Here is a 17,975-nt window from a genome sequence, read left to right as displayed (position 1 = left end):
TTATAGTTAACTTTGGTCAAAGTACAAGTTGGTTACTAGAGTAGTGAGTTAGTCTCTTCCAAGCAAAGCAAGATAGCACCCCTCATGATTTAGAGCTAGTGCTAATGAAATAAAACTTGACTACTCTAAATGGGAACAATGTGAATTTGAAAGGAATTTGAAACCTTGGAATGATGATGCATTCCATTGAATGATTTTTGAAGGTGAATATGAACAAGAGAAGATGGTGATTTTTGATAAACAATGATGTTGGTTTGAATGCGATACCTTTCCAATTATTAAGTACCCCCATAATACCTGATTATGGGTAGGGCTTAACTGGAAGTTTATGCGTCTTAGTATGGGTTCCCTCTAAACAAGCGTCATCGGGGTTATGCCGAAAGCTGCCTCTACCACAAAAGAAATGATATGATATGATGCGAAATGAGGTGAATGTCCGGCCCAAGCCCTGTGCAGTTCCCAGGTTGACAGTTGGTCTTCACTGGGAGGCCAAGCTCATGGGGAGAGGTGCTCATACTAGGATTCGTAAGTGAAAGGTTATGGTTGATGATCCGCGTACTGTGTTACGATGATTCGGGGAAATCCCGACGGATGAAATCAAATGTTGTGGCACAAGTGTGCAACCTCTGCAGAGTGTAAACCTATTCGACGGTTACGGACGGTTGGAAAGGCCATACCGTTCCCAATGTCATATCTTTGAAAATGATGTTGAAAGATGATGGTGAAATGACTTGTGGTGAATTGAATTGAAATCACCACTCGAATGGTGGGAATGACACTAATGTTCCCACTTGAGTTAGTTAGCACTGGAATAAGCTTTTCTCAAACTTTGTGAACTAAAACTAGCTTTATGCAAATAAACTAGAGCTTAGCAAACCATACTAGAATGTCTAGCACTTACATTAGTATTAGTTTGCGAGTACTTAAAGTACTCACGGCTTTGTCCCTGACTATTCAAATGGCCAGAGTATGAAGATGACCAAGGAGATGACCAGCAGGACGCCTACGACAACTAAGCGCCTTCCGACGTCAAGCGTTGGCCTGTGGACTAGAGAGTCCTTGTATCTTACGCTTCCGCTATGTTGAACTATGAACTTGTGTTTGTTCGTTGATCAATAGATCAACTATTCGTGTAATATGGAGCATGTGATTCCAAATTTGTAAGACTTATGGTTTGTAATGAATGATGACTGTGATACTTAACTATTATGCCTCGCAACAATAATATTCCTGAGATTGCGATGTATGACATAATAGGCATTCGGACTTAAAAATCCGGGTGTTGACAGCTACCAGCCCTACTTGTCTCGTAGATCAACTTCATCGGTTGTGTTCCATACCATAAAAAACAAGTATGTGCACTACAGTTTTCTGAAAAAACATGTATGAGAAGTATATAAGGTCACAAAGAATTATTGGGGATAAGGTACTCTTTCTAGGACGAATAGCTACTAAGATCAGCTATTGATATGGACAAAGTAGTAACTCTAGATTTTGCGGAGTTTACATGCTTTTTCCCACATTTCCATTACACTATCCGGACAAGATCTCTTGAGCTGAATGTAGCCTCTGCTGCCCACCACATCATCTATTTTATTACAAGAAGCAATAAATCGAATGCAAGCATCTTTTAGTCCGGAACAACTATGCTGAAAGCCAATACAGTTGCAACAGACTCAGCATCGAGGTCTTTGCAGAGGATGTTTTCACACATAAGCTTCAGCCTTTCCATGGCATAACGATCCGCAGCCACAAGCAGGTGTCTTGTCATCTCTTTCTTATCGTCTCCCTCCAAGTCGTCATCCATCTTGGGAGGTAACGAATCGGTATAGATGAAGTGGAGCAAAACCTTGAAGATGGCAGGCTGCATATCATCAATGATGACCCGGTTTGAGTCCTTCTCCTTCATCGGCCCGTAGAGCAGAGCCTTGAAAACCGGCGACCGCATCGCTAGGACGAGCTTGTGGGCGGGGAGTTCCTCTCCTTGGACCTCGAACGTCACATCTGCGCCCTCCTTTGCATCTAGCAGCTTCCCGAGTTGCTCTGTGATGTCGGACGGTGGCACCTCGATATGGTCCTCCATAACATACGGCTCCTTGATGACGGTCGTGACGCATTTGAGAGTGAGACGGTCGTCAACAACATAGTCCGATGCTTCCACCGTGACCCTGTCTATGGTGCGCGAGACAAGGCAGTCTGAATTGGAAAAATTCTCCGTGAAGGCCACCAACGAAGAGAACCGTTTGGTCCTCCAGTCGAAGATGCTGATTGTGCAGGATACCCGCGCCCGTTCTTCGTTCGGGTCCATTTCGACCAGCTCCAGAATGAGTGTTATGGCGTCCTTGTTATCTTCCGTAGGTCCGTCACGTCCGTCCGGGTAATAGCGGATGCACCACTCATGGCCGCCAACAGTGAAGCATGACGACTGGATGTAGTGGCCGACGCCCATGCCCCTGTGAAGGCTGTGATCGAGTATCTTGAACAAGTGCTCGCCCTGCTCCGACTCCACTGTGCACGTCGATGCGCTCAGCAAGATCGACATTTCAATTCCTTGGTAAGAGATCTGAAAAGAGGTGTAGATCGATCCTTGAGGTGATTTCTTTCTCTCTTTCTTTTCAAGACAACCCCTCATATTTATATACTCCGTACTATATCTACGTAGTACCTGCGTTGATAGAATCGAATTAGGAATCACACATGATGTACTATACTTGGTACGGGAGTCTGTCGAACGGTCGGTGGCTGGCTCCGTAACCGAGTCGAGCACGATCAGGGCACGATCGTTTCCTCTGCATGCCATCCGTAGGACCGTCGAGACCTGCTTGCCGTTAATTAACTGGCGCGCTGCTCGTGTAACGGCCTCCTGACGGATTGTGTGGGTCCTCCCGGGGCGTGCAGCAGGATGTCGAGGAAGCGGTCGACGATCAGGAGGCGGACCTACAAAAAAATCTTGGACGGGCCAAGCTATAGCAGAGCATAAAAAACACTAATTCTAAACCATGTATTTTCAGAGGCAACTAGGCATTAGTCAATACTGATTAAGGCTTATTCTATGTATGACGTGAGCTTTCTTTCATGGCAGATCTGTGGAGACAGATAATCACAAAACCAAGCATGGGTGACTATGTGAAAAAACTAGATATGTTATCGTTTCATATTGGAAGCAGACTGCCCGTGCCAGTATCTCTGAGACAGGAATTGCTTGACATTGATGGAATCTCCTATCGGCTACAGCGGGAGATTCAGATACTGAAGGAATTTAATCTTGTACGATGTAAAAATTGCCTGGTAAATGATTTTTTTATCTTCATACTATTTTTTGCTTTAGTTCCTGATCATAATTTGACCTTCTTCATTTGACGCCTCAATCTTTTTTTTTTTGAATAACAACAGGAGAACTGTTATATTCATCGCAATAGAGGAGAAGGTCAAGACGACCGGTTGACCCAGTTTATGAGGAAAACCAGGCCGAAAAACCGTAGGGGCCAGAAAACCGCACAAACAACAGAGCCTCGTCGCCCACACGACACAAAGCCACCATTGCACAAAACAAACACATCCGTACCCGGAGGCGCCACTCCGGCTTCCCCTGCTCGGTTACGAGCCGCAACGCCGCACGGACTAGACGCCTCGTAGCCCAGGCTACACTAGACGACCATCCGCAGACCACGAACGTCGCGCCAAAAAGATCCGGGGCTGCCGCCCCGGCGTGCCAGCTGACCGATCGTTTGATCGCGCCGACCGGGCCGACGGACTCGCTACCCACCTAGCACAAGCACGCCACCCTTGCCTTGCTAGACCACGACCACACCCCATATGCCCGCAGTTGCAAGGCCGTTCGAGGCCGCCGCCTCGACGCACCATCCACCATCCGGAGCCGCTGCCCCGGCTTCCACCAACTTCGGCCGCAAGGCAACCATGCCTAGTTGACGCAAACCTGCCACACCACAGGTGTTGGGCCTCCAAAGGCGGCGCCTTCAAGAAGGTAGCGGCATAGATGTCGCCATCGCCCGCTCCCGAGGAGCTTAGATTTTCACCAGGAGAACGCCAGACACCCGCGACGGCAGGAGATGTAGCTCACGAAGACGCCTTCAAGAAGGAGTACGGCTCCCGTGGGCACCATCATCATCGGTACCTACTCAGAACAGGTGCTAAGCTTTCGCCTGGCATGCCATCTCCGCCGTCAAGCTCACTTGAAGCTCGGGTAGAAGGAGAACAACCAACAAAACATGGGACCTTGCCGCCAACCACCAAACGCCAACACCCGATGCAGCAGGCCAGCAGCCAAGAGCAGCACCTCACTCCGCATCCAACAACTGCCGGAGCACCAGAACGGGACGGGAACTGTTGAAGATCAGGTCACCAGCCGCCGCGCCGTCGAGCAACCGCACCATGGGCCCGCAGAGGCCCAGATCGGCCCTGCCCACAGCGACCCTGACACCTCCACCGCGCCAAGGATCTCTCAGGCCACCAGCGCGCTTGCGCATCTACGTGCGGAGCCAGATCCACGCACAACCACCGCCGGCCGCAGCCGCCGCATCCCTAGGCCGCTCGCCCGGCGCCGATCTAAAGCCGCCCGCTCGCTTGAGCGCGTCCGACCCGCCACGACGCTCGCTTGAGCGCCACCGGCCACAGCCGCACCAACGCTCGCTTGAGCGCGGCCGTCCATGACGCAGCAGCCGGAGCCCCACGCCGCCCTGCGCCCAAACCAGGCGCCGGCCCGCGCCTCCGGTCGACGAAGCTGCCCCGCGCAGCCCGCCTCTGGAGCGGGGAAGGGAGATCCCGACGCCGCCCACGCCGCGCGGGCTTTGCCCGGCGACGCTTGCCGGCGGCGGCGAGGGAGGAAGGTGGAGGCGGAGCTTCTCCCGACGGCTAGCTAGGTTAGCGCCCAGGTCGCTCGCGGGGAGCGACCGAGGCACCTCTCGGTCTTCGTGAGATTGACGCCTCAATCTTGATTGCACTAGTTCTGTTGTGTGGTTTCTTAATCTTCACTGCTCTGGTCCCGCGTACTTGTATTGGGGGGTTGTTGGGTGTACCTGTTCTGTGGTTTGCAGTTGCAGCCACAGGTCTATACTTGGTATGCTGGAGCAAGCCGCAGCTACCTGATAAACAACAGATGTGACATAAAACCATATTGCTTCATGTAGGCATCTATGTTGTGCCTAGGGTTTTCATCAACCTTGCCACCAAGGTTTCCAGAAGATGAGGTCTAGATTTTGTTTTAAATGGACCGGTCTCTAAAATGTTGCAATTTTCTTTTGTGCACATTGGGTGTTCTGAACCACCATGTAAAAAGACCAGGAAACAATTCCGAACAACTGGTTCTTCTACCCCTAAATAACTAAAACTCACTGCGGATTTTGCTGAGTTGATATTTGGTGTTGGCTTTGAAAATAAAGTCCAGTTGTACCCGTTAGTTATTTCCTTCAGGAAAACAGTATGTTGATCTATTCTTTATTTAAGATTTTGGAGAGTGGTCCTGGCCGGCTCTTTGGGACACTGGCTATGCATTTTAGCAAAATGCATAACTAAACTTATATGTAAATTCAAGTTAGTTTTAATATTATAATTGATAATTGATATGGCAATTGTAGGGATTCGTTGCATAGAAAACAAAAATTTCCCTACCGCGAACACGCAATCCAAGCCAAGATGCAATCTAGAAGACGGTAGCAACGAGGGGATGATCGACTCACCCTTGAAGAGTTCCAAAGCCTACAAGATGAGGCTCTTGTTGCTGCGGTAGACGTTCACTTGCCGCTTGCAAAAGCGCGTAGAAGATATTGATCACGGCGCCACGAACGGGCAGCACCTCCGTACTCGGTCACACGTTCGGTGTTGATGAAGTCGACGCCCACCTCCCCGTTCCAGCGGGCAGTGGAAGTAGTAGCTCCTCTTGAATCCGACAGCACGACGGCGTGGTGGCGGTGGTGGTGGAGAAACCCGGCGTAGCTTCGTTAAGCGTGCGGGAGAGAAGGAGGAGTGGGGCGGCTAGGGTTTTGGGAGAGGGGGCGCCGGCCACTTAAGGGGTGCGGCCACCTTGTGGTGTTGGGGTGGCCGGCCCCCTGATACGTCTCCGACGTATCGATAATTTCTTATGTTCCATGCCACATTATTGATGATATCTACATGTTTTATGCACACTTTATGTCATATTCGTGCATTTTCTGGAACTAACCTATTAACAAGATGCCGAAGTGCCAGTTGCTGTTTTCTGCTGTTTTTGGTTTCAGAAATCCTAGTAAGGAAATATTCTCGGAATTGGACGAAATCAACGCCCAGGGTCATATTTTGCCACGAAGCTTCCAGAAGACCGAAGAGTCAACGAAGTGGGGCCACGAGGTGGCCAGGAGGGTGGCCGGCGCGGCCCCACCCTTGGCCGCGCCGACCTGTCTCCTGGGCCCCTCGCGATGCCCCCTGACCTACCCTTCCGCCTACAAATAGCCTTCGTCGCGAAACCCCCAGTACCGAGAGCCACGATACGGAAAACCTTCCAGAGACGCCGCCGCCGCCAATCCCATCTCGGGGGATTCAGGAGATCGCCTCCGGCACCCTGCCGCGGAGGACTCTACGCCGCCATGGTCGCCTCCGGAGTGATGTGTGAGTAGTCTACCCCTGGACTATGGGTCCATAGCAGTAGCTAGATGATTGTCTTCTCCTAATTGTGCTTAATTATCGGGTCTTGTGAGCTGCCGAACATGATCAAGATCATCTATCTGTAATTCTATATGTTGTGTTTGTTGGGATCCGATGAATAGAGAATACCATGTTATGTTGATTATCAATTTATATCTATGTGTTGTTTATGATCTTGCATGCTATCCGTTATTAGTAGATGCTCTGGCCAAGTTGATGCTAGTAACTCCAAGAGGGAGTATTTATGCTCGATAGTGGGTTCATGTCTCCGTGAATCTGGGGGAGTGAGAGAAACCTCTAAGATTATGGATGTGCTGTTGCCACTAGGGATAAAACATTGATGCTATGTCCGAGGATGTAGTTATTGATTACATTACGCGCAATACTTAATGCAATTGTCTGTTGTTAGCAACTTAATACGGGAAGGGGTTCGGATGATAACCTGAAGGTGGACTTTTTAGGCATAGATGCATGCTGGATAGCGGTCTATGTACTTTGTCGTAATGCCCAATTAAATCTCACTATACTCATCATAATATGTATGTGCATGGTCATGCCCTCTCTATTTGTCAATTTCCCAACTGTAATTTGTTCACCCAACATGCTGTTATCTTATGGGAGAGACACCTCTAGTGAACTGTGGACCCCGGTCCAATTCTCTATACTGAAATACAATCTACTGCAATACTTGTTCTACTGTTCTCTGCAAACAATCATCATCCACACTATACATCTAATCCTTTGTTACAGCAAGCCGGTGAGATTGACAACCTCGCTGTTTCGTTGGGGCAAAGTACTTGGTTTGTGTTGTGCAGGTTCCACGTTGGCGCCGGAATCCCTGGTGTTGCGCCGCACTACATCTCGCCGCCATCAACCTTCAACGTGCTTCTTGGCTCCTACTGGTTCGATAAACCTTGGTTTCATACTGAGGGAAAACTTACCGCTGTACGCATCACACCTTCCTCTTGGGGTTCCCAACGGACGCGTGCTGTACGCGTATCAAGCTCTTTTTCTGGCGCCGTTGCCGGGGAACTGAAGAAAAGTTACACCACGAAGATTTCTAACTCCCACGTCAACTACACGCCAGCAGCTCTTTTTCTGGCGCCGTTGCCGGGGAGATCAAGACACGCTGCAAGGGGAGTCTCCACATCCCAATCTCTTTACTTTGTTTTTGTCTTGCTTTACTTTATTTACTACTTTGTTTGCTGCACTAAATCAAAACACAAAAAAATTAGTTGCTAGTTTTACTTTATTTTGCTATCTTGTTTGCTATATCAAAAACACAAAAAAATTAGTTACTTGTTTTACTTTACTTAATATCATGCATGTTTTTATTTCACTAGTTAAGCATAATGGAAAACAACAAAAATATGAGAGATCTTTATGAACTTTATCTTGAATTAGGACATGATGTGTTTGAAGAGAGAATTAAAAAACCCATGGAACTTTATATGCATGCTAATGGGAATGTTATTACTATGAATGCTTTGAACACTATTGTTGCTAATGCTATGGAAAATTCTAAGCTTGGGGAAGCTGGCTTTGATGAGCATGATCTTTTTAGTCCCCCAAGCATTGAGGAGAAAATTTTCTTTTATGATTACAATATGCCTCCTATATATGATGATAGCCACTTTGTTGAATTTGCTCCCACTACAACTAATAAAATTGATTATGCTTATGTGGAGAGTAATAATTTTATGCATGAGACTCATGATAATAATGCTTTATGTGATAGTTATATTGTTGAGTTTGCTCATGATACTACTGAAAGTTATTATGAGAGAGGAAAATATGGTTGTAGAAATTTTCATGTTACTAAAATGCCTCTCTATATGCTGAAATTTTTGAAGCTACACTTGTTTTATCTTCCTATACTTGTCACTTTGCTCTTCATGAACTTGTTTATTTACAAGATTCCTATGCATAGGAAGCATGTTAGACTTAAATGTGTTTTGAATTTGCCTCTTAATGCTCTATTTTGCTTCAAATACTATTTCTTGCGAGTGCATCATTAAAATTGCTGAGCCCATCTTAATGGCTATAAAGAAAGAACTTCTTGGGAGATAACCCATGAGTTGTTTTTACTACTGCACCTTTATTTTATATTTGTGTCTTGGAAGTTGTTTACTACTGTAGCAACCTCTCCTTATCTTAGTTTAGTGTTTTATTGTGCCAAGTAAAGTCGTTGATAGTAAGGTTCATACTAGATTTGGATTACTGCGCAGAAACAGATTTCTTTGCTGTCACGAATCTGGGCAAAATTCTCTGTAGGTAACTTAGAAAATTATGCCAATTTACGTAAGTGATCCTCAGATATGTACGCAACTTTCATTCAATTTGAGCATTTTCATTTGAGCAAGTCTGGTGCCTCAATAAATGTCGTCATTACGAACTGTTCTGTTTTTGACAGATTCTGCCTTTTATTTCGCATTGCCTGTTTTGTTATGTTCGATGGATATTTCGATTCCATTGACTTTCAGTAGCTTTGTGCAATGCCCATAAGTGTTAAGAGTGATTATGTCACCTCTGAACATGTATATTTTGATTGTGCACTAACCCTCTAATGAGTTATTTTGAGTTTGGTGTGGAGGAAGTTTTCAAGGATCAAGAGAGGGAGATGATACAACATGATCAAGGAGAGTGAAAGCTCTAAGCTTGGGGATGCCCCGGTGGTTCACCCCTGCATATATCAAGAAGACTCAAGCGTCTAAGCTTGGGGATGCCCAAGGCATCCCCTTCTTCATCGACAACATTATCAGGTTCCTCCCCTGAAACTATATTTTTATTCCATCACATCTTATGTGCTTTGCTTGGAGCGTCAGTTTGTTTTTGTTTTTGTTTTGTTTGAATAAAATGGATCCTAGCATTCTTTGTGTGGGAGAGAGACACGCTCCGCTGTAGCATATGGACAAGTATGTCCTTAGGCTCTACTCATAATATTTATGGCGAAGTTTCTTCTTCGTTAAATTGTTATATGGTTGGAATTGGAAAATGATACATGTAGTAATTGCTATAATGTCTTGGATAATGTGATACTTGGCAATTGTTGTGCTCATGTTTAAGCTCTTGGATCATATGCTTTGCACCTATTAATGAAGAAATACATAGAGCATGCTAAAATTTGGTTTGCATATTTGGTCTCTCTAAAGTCTAGATAATTTCTAGTATTGAGTTTGAACAACAAGGAAGACGGTGTAGAGTCTTATAATGTTTACAATATGTCTTTTATGTGAGTTTTGCTGCACCGCTTCATCCTTGTGTTTGTTTCAAATAGCCTTGCTAGCCTAAACCTTGTATCGAGAGGGAATACTTCTCATGCATCCAAATCCTTGAGCCAACCACTATGCCATTTGTGTCCACCATACCTACCTACTACATGGTATTTCTCCGCCATTCCAAAGTAAATTGCTTGAGTGCTACCTTTAAATTTCTATCCTCCACCTTTACAATATATAGCTCATGGGACAAATAGCCTAAAAACTATTGTGGTATTGAATATGTACTTATGCACTTTATCTCTTATTAAGTTGCTTGTTGTGCGATAACCATGTTCCTGGGGACGGCATCAACTACTCTTTGTTGAATATCATGTGAGTTGCTATGCATGTTCGTCTTGTCTGAAGTAAGGGAGATTTACCACCTTTATGGTTAGAGCATGCATGTTGTTAGAGAAGAACATTGGGCCGCTAACTAAAGCCATGATCCATGGTGGAAGTTTCTGTTTTGGACATATATCCTCAATCTCATATGAGAAAATTAATTTTTGCTACATGCTTATGCATTAAAGAGGAGTCCATTATCTGTTGTCTATGTTGTCCCGGTATGGATGTCTAAGTTGAGAATAATCAATAGCGAGAAATCCAATGCGAGCTTTCTCCTTAGACCTTTGTACAGGCGGCATAGAGGTACCCCTTTGTGACACTTGGTTAAAACATGTGCATTGCGATAATCCCGGTAATCCAAGCTAATTAGGACAAGGTGCGGGCACTATTAGTATACTATGCATGAGGCTTGCAACTTGTAAGATATAATTTACATAACACATATGCTTTATTACTACCGTTGACAAAATTGTTTCTTGTTTTCAAAATCAAAGCTCTAGCACAAATATAGCAATCGATGCTTTCCTCTTTGAAGGATCTTTCTTTTACTTTTATTGTTGAGTCAGTTCACCTATTTCTCTCCACCTCAAGAAGCAAACACTTGTGTGAACTGTGCATTGATTCCTACATACTTGCATATTGCACTTGTTATATTACTTTACATTGACAATATCCATGAGATATACATGTTATAAGTTGAAAGCAACCGCTGAAACTTCATCTTCCTTTGTGTTGCTTCAATGCCTTTACTTTGAATTATTGCTTTATGAGTTAACTCTTATGCAAGACTTATTGATGCTTGTCTTGAAGTACTATTCATGAAAAGCCTTTGCTTTATGATTCACTTGTTTACTCATGTCATTTACATTGTTTTGATCGCTGCATTCATTACATATGCTTACAATAGTATGATCAAGGTTATGATGGCATGTCACTCCAGAAATTATCTTTGTTATCGTTTACCTGCTCGGGACGAGCAGAAACTAAGCTTGGGGATGCTGATACGTCTCCGACGTATCGATAATTTCTTATGTTCCATGCCACATTATTGATGATATCTACATGTTTTATGCACACTTTATGTCATATTCGTGCATTTTCTGGAACTAACGTATTAACAAGATGCCGAAGTGCCAGTTGCTGTTTTCTGCTGTTTTTGGTTTCAGAAATCCTAGTAAGGAAATATTCTCTGAATTGGACGAAATCAACGCCCATGGTCCTATTTTGCCACGAAGCTTCCAGAAGACCGAAGAGTCAACGAAGTGGGGCCTCGAGGTGGCCAGGAGGGTGGCCGGCGCGGCCCCACCCTTGGCCGCGCCGACCTGTCTCCTGGGCCCCTCGCGACGCCCCCTGACCTACCCTTCCGCCTACAAATAGCCTTCGTCGCGAAACCCCCAGTACCGAGAGCCACGATACGGAAAACCTTCCAGAGACGCCGCCGCTGACAATCCCATCTCGGGGGATTCAGGAGATCGCCTCCGGCACCCTGCCGGAGAGGGGATTCATCTCCCGGAGGACTCTACGCCGCCATGGTCGCCTCCGGAGTGATGTGTGAGTAGTCTACCCCTGGACTATGGGTCCATAGCAGTAGCTAGATGGTTGTCTTCTCCTAATTGCGCTTAATTGTCGGGTCTTGTGAGCTGCCGAACATGATCAAGATCATCTATCTGTAATTCTATATGTTGTGTTTGTTGGGATCCGATGAATAGAGAATACCATGTTATGTTGATTATCAATTTATATCTATGTGTTGTTTATGATCTTGCATGCTCTCCGTTATTAGTAGATGCTCTGGCCAAGTTGATGCTAGTAACTCCAAGAGGGAGTATTTATGCTCGATAGTGGGTTCATGTCTCCGTGAATGCTGGGAGTGAGAGAAACCTCTAAGATTATGGATGTGCTGTTGCCACTAGGGATAAAACATTGATGCTATGTCCGAGGATGTAGTTATTGATTACATTACGCGCAATACTTAATGCAATTGTCTGTTGTTAGCAACTTAATACTGGAAGGGGTTCGGATGATAACCTGAAGGTGGAATTTTTAGGCATAGATGCATGCTGGATAGCGGTCTATGTACTTTGTCGTAATGCCCAATTAAATCTCACTATACTCATCATAATATGTATGTGCATGGTCATGCCCTCTCTATTTGTCAATTGCCCAACTGTAATTTGTTCACCCAACATGCTGTTATCTTATGGGAGAGACACCTCTAGTGAACTGTGGACCCCGGTCCAATTCTCTATACTGAAATACAATCTACTGCAATACTTGTTCTACTGTTCTCTGCAAACAATCATCATCCACACTATACATCTAATCCTTTGTTACAGCAAGCCGGTGAGATTGACAACCTCGCTGTTTCGTTGGGGCAAAGTACTTGGTTTGTGTTGTGCAGGTTCCACGTTGGCGCCGGAATCCCTGGTGTTGCGCCGCACTACATCTCGCCGCCATCAACCTTCAACGTGCTTCTTGGCTTCTACTGGTTCGATAAACCTTGGTTTCATACTGAGGGCAAACTTTCCGCTGTACGCATCACACCTTCCTCTTGGGGTTCCCAACGGACGCGTGCTGTACGCGTATCACCCCCTCCCCTTGGCCCTCATTATATAGGTGGAACACCCAAGAGTTGGTCTACAAGTCTTCGAATAAGACCCCAAACCAAAACCTTCCATATCACATGAAACCTACCCAAGCTAGGACTCCCACTAGAGGTGGGATTCCCACCTTCCCTTGGGAGGGGGTGGCCGGCCACCTTGGTGGAGCCCAAGGTGGACTCCCCCCTCCTAGGGTTGGCCGGCTGTCGAGGGTACTCCTCGCCAATGCCCTCCGATAGGGGCTTAGGGTTGATGGAATCCTGCAAGCTGACACGAGACATCGGTTCACAGACAAGCGGGGAGAGCGATTTACCCAGGTTCGGGGCCCTCGATGAGGTAAAACCCTTACGTCCTGCCTGTCTGTTCTTTATTATGATGACAATGGGTTACAATGGGGTGCCGAATAGTTCGGCTGAGATCTCGTCGAGATTGCTATCGCTAGGGTTACCTAGCTCTAAGCTTTTGCTGGCTATGATCGCTAAGATTGTTCGTATCCCTCGGCAGCCCCTCTCCTGGCCTTTATATAGGAGGCCAGGTCTCAAGAGTCCTAACCGAGTACGACTAGGTTTACAGTACTTTTAGATCTAATCTTTCCTTGTTTGGCTGCTTCCTTGTCTTGCCCGCCAAGGTTTCCTCCGGTGCGCTGTCCAGGTGGCCCATCTAGCCTTCGGGTGTCTTCATGGGCCTCCAATTAGTCAATACATGATAGGACAACGTTGGTTACACGAAGGGTAGTGCCCACGTCAGTAGCCCCCGAGTATCTAGCCGAAGATAGTTCGGGTAGAGACTAATGCATGTCTTCTCCTGATGTTCTTCTCCTGATGTTCTTTATTCATCTTGAATTTGCTCCGTCTTCATTTTATCGGGTGCGCGTCAGCGCTCCCGATGGGAGTAGCCCCCGAGTCTAGGTACGGATGCTTGCAATCCGTGCGTAGACTCAAGTTGTACCACTCGAATATTCTCCTCTGTCGATGTTTTCCACAGGTCTTCATAGGTTATCCGATATATTTTCTTTATGCAAAGGATAATGAGTAACGTGCCCAAATTTTGTTGGTTAACTGCCGATGGCAAAACAACGTTACCCTACACAGAATCAAGTCCCCGGGCATGATCCTGGAGTGCAAAAAACTTTTATCGGGTGTGCATCATGCGCTCCCGATGGGAGTGTAGCCCCCCCGAGTGTTTGGGTGCAAGCGCTTGTAACCGAGTGCAGACTCAATCCTTCTTCCTTCGACTGCTCATTCTGTCGAGTCTTCATTTTATCGGGTGCGCGTCAGCGCTCCCGATGGGAGTAGCCCCCGAGTCTAGGTACGGATGCTTGCAATCTGTGCGTAGACTCAAGTCTTTCATCCGATAACTTTTCATTTTTCCTTCGAATGCCTCAAGTTTTTTTTTCTTTTATGATGTCACTGTTGACGTGTAACTGCTGTGGGCTGATTGACAGGACTTGACCTGACGGGCCCACCCTAACTCTGCGCGAGCAGTTTTTAGGGCTTGATCATTGCACGCGTGGTGACCGAGGTGCCTCCTCGATTTTCGCACAACGTGGAAATAGTGGGCCGCCGGTTCCTCCCCTCCTTCAAGCGCCACGTGCTTACTTAGCTCTTAACTTCTCCTCAAAATCTCTAAAGGGCGAAAAACTCCTAATCTCCTCCACGGTTCCCGTAGCATCTCCTCATTCTTCCCCTTCTTCCTTCCTTTGCCGCTGCTGCGCCGCCACCGCAGCTTTTCCAATCTTCATCAGATCTCACAATGGTGAAGAAGAAGAATCCTGCCGCCGCCGTCAGCTCCACCAGCGGAGGCGCCGCCGCCAAATCCCCCTCTTCTCTTCCGAAGGGGAGCGCTCCAGGCGCTCCTCCCCCAGCTCCGGCGCCGCCAGCGCCGTCGAGCTCAATGGTCAAGCCCGGAGACTGGGTAGCATCAACCGTCACCAAGCGTGATGAGAAGAGATCCCGAAGCCTAGGATTGATATCTTCCGATGTGGGAGATGTGATCCTTCCAGGTGCGATTTCTCGGCCTGATCCCCCTGCTGGCTTTACTGTGATGTTCTTATCTTTCCTTCACCGAGGCCTTTCACTCCCCACTCATGGATTCCTCCTCCATCTCTTGCGAACGTACGAAATTCAATTATGGCAACTTACCCCCAACTCAATCCTCCATGTTGCTGTGTTCATCACCCTTTGCGAGGCGTTTCTGGGTATCGAACCTCATTTCGGGCTGTGGAAAAAGATCTTCTATGTGAACAGATACAGCAGTAGTAATGGGTACTTTGTCACCGGAGGAGTAGGGTTTGTCGCTCGTTCAGAGGTCAATTACTTTAATTTCCCAATGAGAGAGTCCGTGCAAGGGTGGAGGCTGAAATGGTTTTACATCAAGGACTCCCTGTCACCCGAATCTCGGCTTCCTTGCTATGCCGATGTTTCCGAAGCCAAACCCAAGAACTCTTGGAAGAATATTCTCTCACCCGACGAAAGAGCATCAGCCGATGAATTATTTGCCAAATTTCTTCGAATCAAAGAGGCTGACGGCCAAACTATGATCGGCACAGAGGTGGTAGCGGTATTCTTGAAGCGCCGAGTCCAACCAGTCATGGCCAGAGTTCACCCGATGTGGTTGTACTCAGGTCCAAAGGATGAAACCAGGATTAATGCTGCCGATCTGTCGGAAAAGGAGTTGCTTGATGAAGTCCGTCGCCTCACTTCCTTTAACCAGGAAGATTCGATTCCGCTGATTTCTTCTTATGCTCCCCTTGATGCTGATCATCCGCCATCAAAGGTATTTTTCTTTCTTCACGTCCCTACTATGCCATTTTTTCTTAGCCGACATAATTACCATTGTTCTTACTTGTTATTTTCTTCGACAGATCCCCATAGTTTCTGGAAATATGCATGATTCACCAGATGATACTTCTGAAGGGGGAGGCTCCTCAATCCCCGCAGATTTTCACACTGTCGAGCATACAGGCCTAGAGGATGAATACAATGGTCCGATAGATTTTGAAGTTGCCCACACCGGCCCTCCCTCCTTAGCCGATGATGCTGGTATCGTGGATGGATCAATGCGTAATGACGATGCTGATCATGATACCTTTGTTGATGCAGCTGCGGAGGAGGCCAGGGCTTCACCTGTGAAGAGATCAACCGGCGGTTTTGCCGATGAAGATGACCTTTTTGACATGTAAGTAGTTTCTTTTCTGAAGTTATACTTTGCCCTTTTATTTTTCTTACTCTCTTTATAACCATCGTCGACGTTTCACCTTTGCAGCGACGAAGGATTTATCGAGCCCCCGTCTAAAAAAGCCAAATCTGATGCTGCCTCGCCGGTCGTAGTGGCTTCCGAAGCTTCGTCTCCTAAGGCTGCCCCTATGGCTCAAGCATCGACTGCTTCTTCCCTTTCCAAAGGGAAAGGCGCCTCTCCAGCTGCTGCCACCGCAACTCCTCCTTCTGTAAGCCTTTTTCTAACTGTGATGCAAATCTCTTGGAGCGTGCTTTGCTTGACAATTCCTGGTAAAATATCCTTCTTTCTTAAGGACTTGCGAGGCGTTATTTCCTCTTTGGAGGCCTTCGCCTCCCAATTCACTTCTCTGGAAGCTGACAAGGCTCGGCTGCAAGAGGAAGTCAAATCTTCCTCCTTGAAATTGGATGGCGCAGTCAAGATAGCTGCCGAGGCTCGCCAAGAGGTTGACTCTCTGAAGGTGGAGCTGGGCAAGCTGAAAGAGAGGTTGAAGGAGGAGGAAGCATCCACGCTGATGGCTGAAGCTCGGGCAGCCGAAAAGGATGAAGTCCTTCATCAGTCTTCTTTGGCCTTACTTGGTAATTTTTATACACCTCTGTCGATTGATGTACTTATGGATTCGATCCTTTTGCCAATGTACTTTTCTTTCTTTCTTTTTCCTGCAGGTTTACCGAATATCCCTGTTGATGCCCTGGACAGAGTTCCAAACAACTCTCCAGCAAATGCTGTGTCGATGATTCTTGCCTCCCACCAGCTTACGCGGGAGCTTCTTGTAAAGGGGAAGGGTGCCCTGGCGCGGATGCACTCGATGATTTTCCCCAAGATCAAGCAGGAGAAAACCCTGGGGCAGATGGTTGATACCTTCGCGGTTGACACCAAGGAGGTTATCGAGGTATTCAAGCGTACATCGCGCAGTAATGGTGCTATCCTTGCCTTCCAGCTTATGATGGGTTACGGCTTTAAGGGTGGCATTGAAGGGATGACCAAGGAGCTGCCGAAAGAGCTAGACGGGCAGCTTGTTGATCTAAGCGCTTTTAAAGCGTCTGCCCTTACTTGTGCCCGCTAGCTCCTTGAACTGGTTTCATCGTCGGCTGGACCTAGTTTATCGACTCAGACCCAAGCCCCTTGATTCTTGTAGCAAACTTATGCTTCAGCTGATGTGAAACATTGTTCTGCCGCAAAACTTATGCTTCTAATAAACTCCGTGCTAGCAATGTTGTTAGCACACTTTTGTTATGATATTTCTTCTTGTACTTCTCCCGATGGGAGTTACTTCGGATGCTCAGCTGTACCATGTCCATCATCTTTTTGTAACGGTGTTTCCTGCAGGTCTTCCCAGTGCCCTCATTTGTTGATGACTCTTCGGGTGGTCTTCCTGAAAGTGATCGGATCCAGCGTATGAAGGATCGGATTACGCAGATGGAAAAGGACCTGCGCAGCACTTATGCCTTAGCTGCTATTGTCAATAAGAAGAGCGAGATTGTAGCCGACGTGGAACGGTACACTCTTGCTGAGCTGCATAAAGCTACTGAGAGTTTAAACTGTAAGTTTCCTGATTCCTTTGCCCTTTTGTCAACAACACCTTGCCTGACTCTTTACTGATTCTTTTGCCAGTTATAGCGTTGAACCATGCGGAAGAGAACAAGCGGATACACGAGCGAGTGCATGCTTTAACCCAGCTTTCCACATCCGAAGAGATTTTCTGGCGGGATCACTCGAAGGCTTCGGCTGTTGCAAAATTTCAGGATCGGGTTCAACAAGTCCACCAATTCTTTGATAAGTGCTACAAGGCTATGAGGGTGGTTTGGAAGACAATGTTTCCTTTGAATGCAGTTCCCCCCACGCTTTTGACTTTGATGTCCGAGTTCGGAAACGCCAAGAAGGTTCGGGACTTGGTACG

General features: G+C 46.8%; 1 pseudogene; it reads right to left on the bottom strand.

Moving 5' to 3' along the window:
* Nucleotides 1-1,487: 1,487 nt before the first annotated feature.
* LOC127339424 (BTB/POZ and MATH domain-containing protein 2-like) lies at nucleotides 1,488-2,542 on the bottom strand (annotated as a pseudogene).
* Between the last annotated feature and the right edge of the window lie 15,433 nt (nucleotides 2,543-17,975).

The sequence above is a fragment of the Lolium perenne genome, chromosome 3 (genome assembly GCF_019359855.2).
Source record: "Lolium perenne isolate Kyuss_39 chromosome 3, Kyuss_2.0, whole genome shotgun sequence".
In the NCBI taxonomy this organism is placed as follows: domain Eukaryota; kingdom Viridiplantae; phylum Streptophyta; class Magnoliopsida; order Poales; family Poaceae; genus Lolium; species Lolium perenne.
This window is presented reverse-complemented; position numbering and strand designations above follow the sequence as displayed.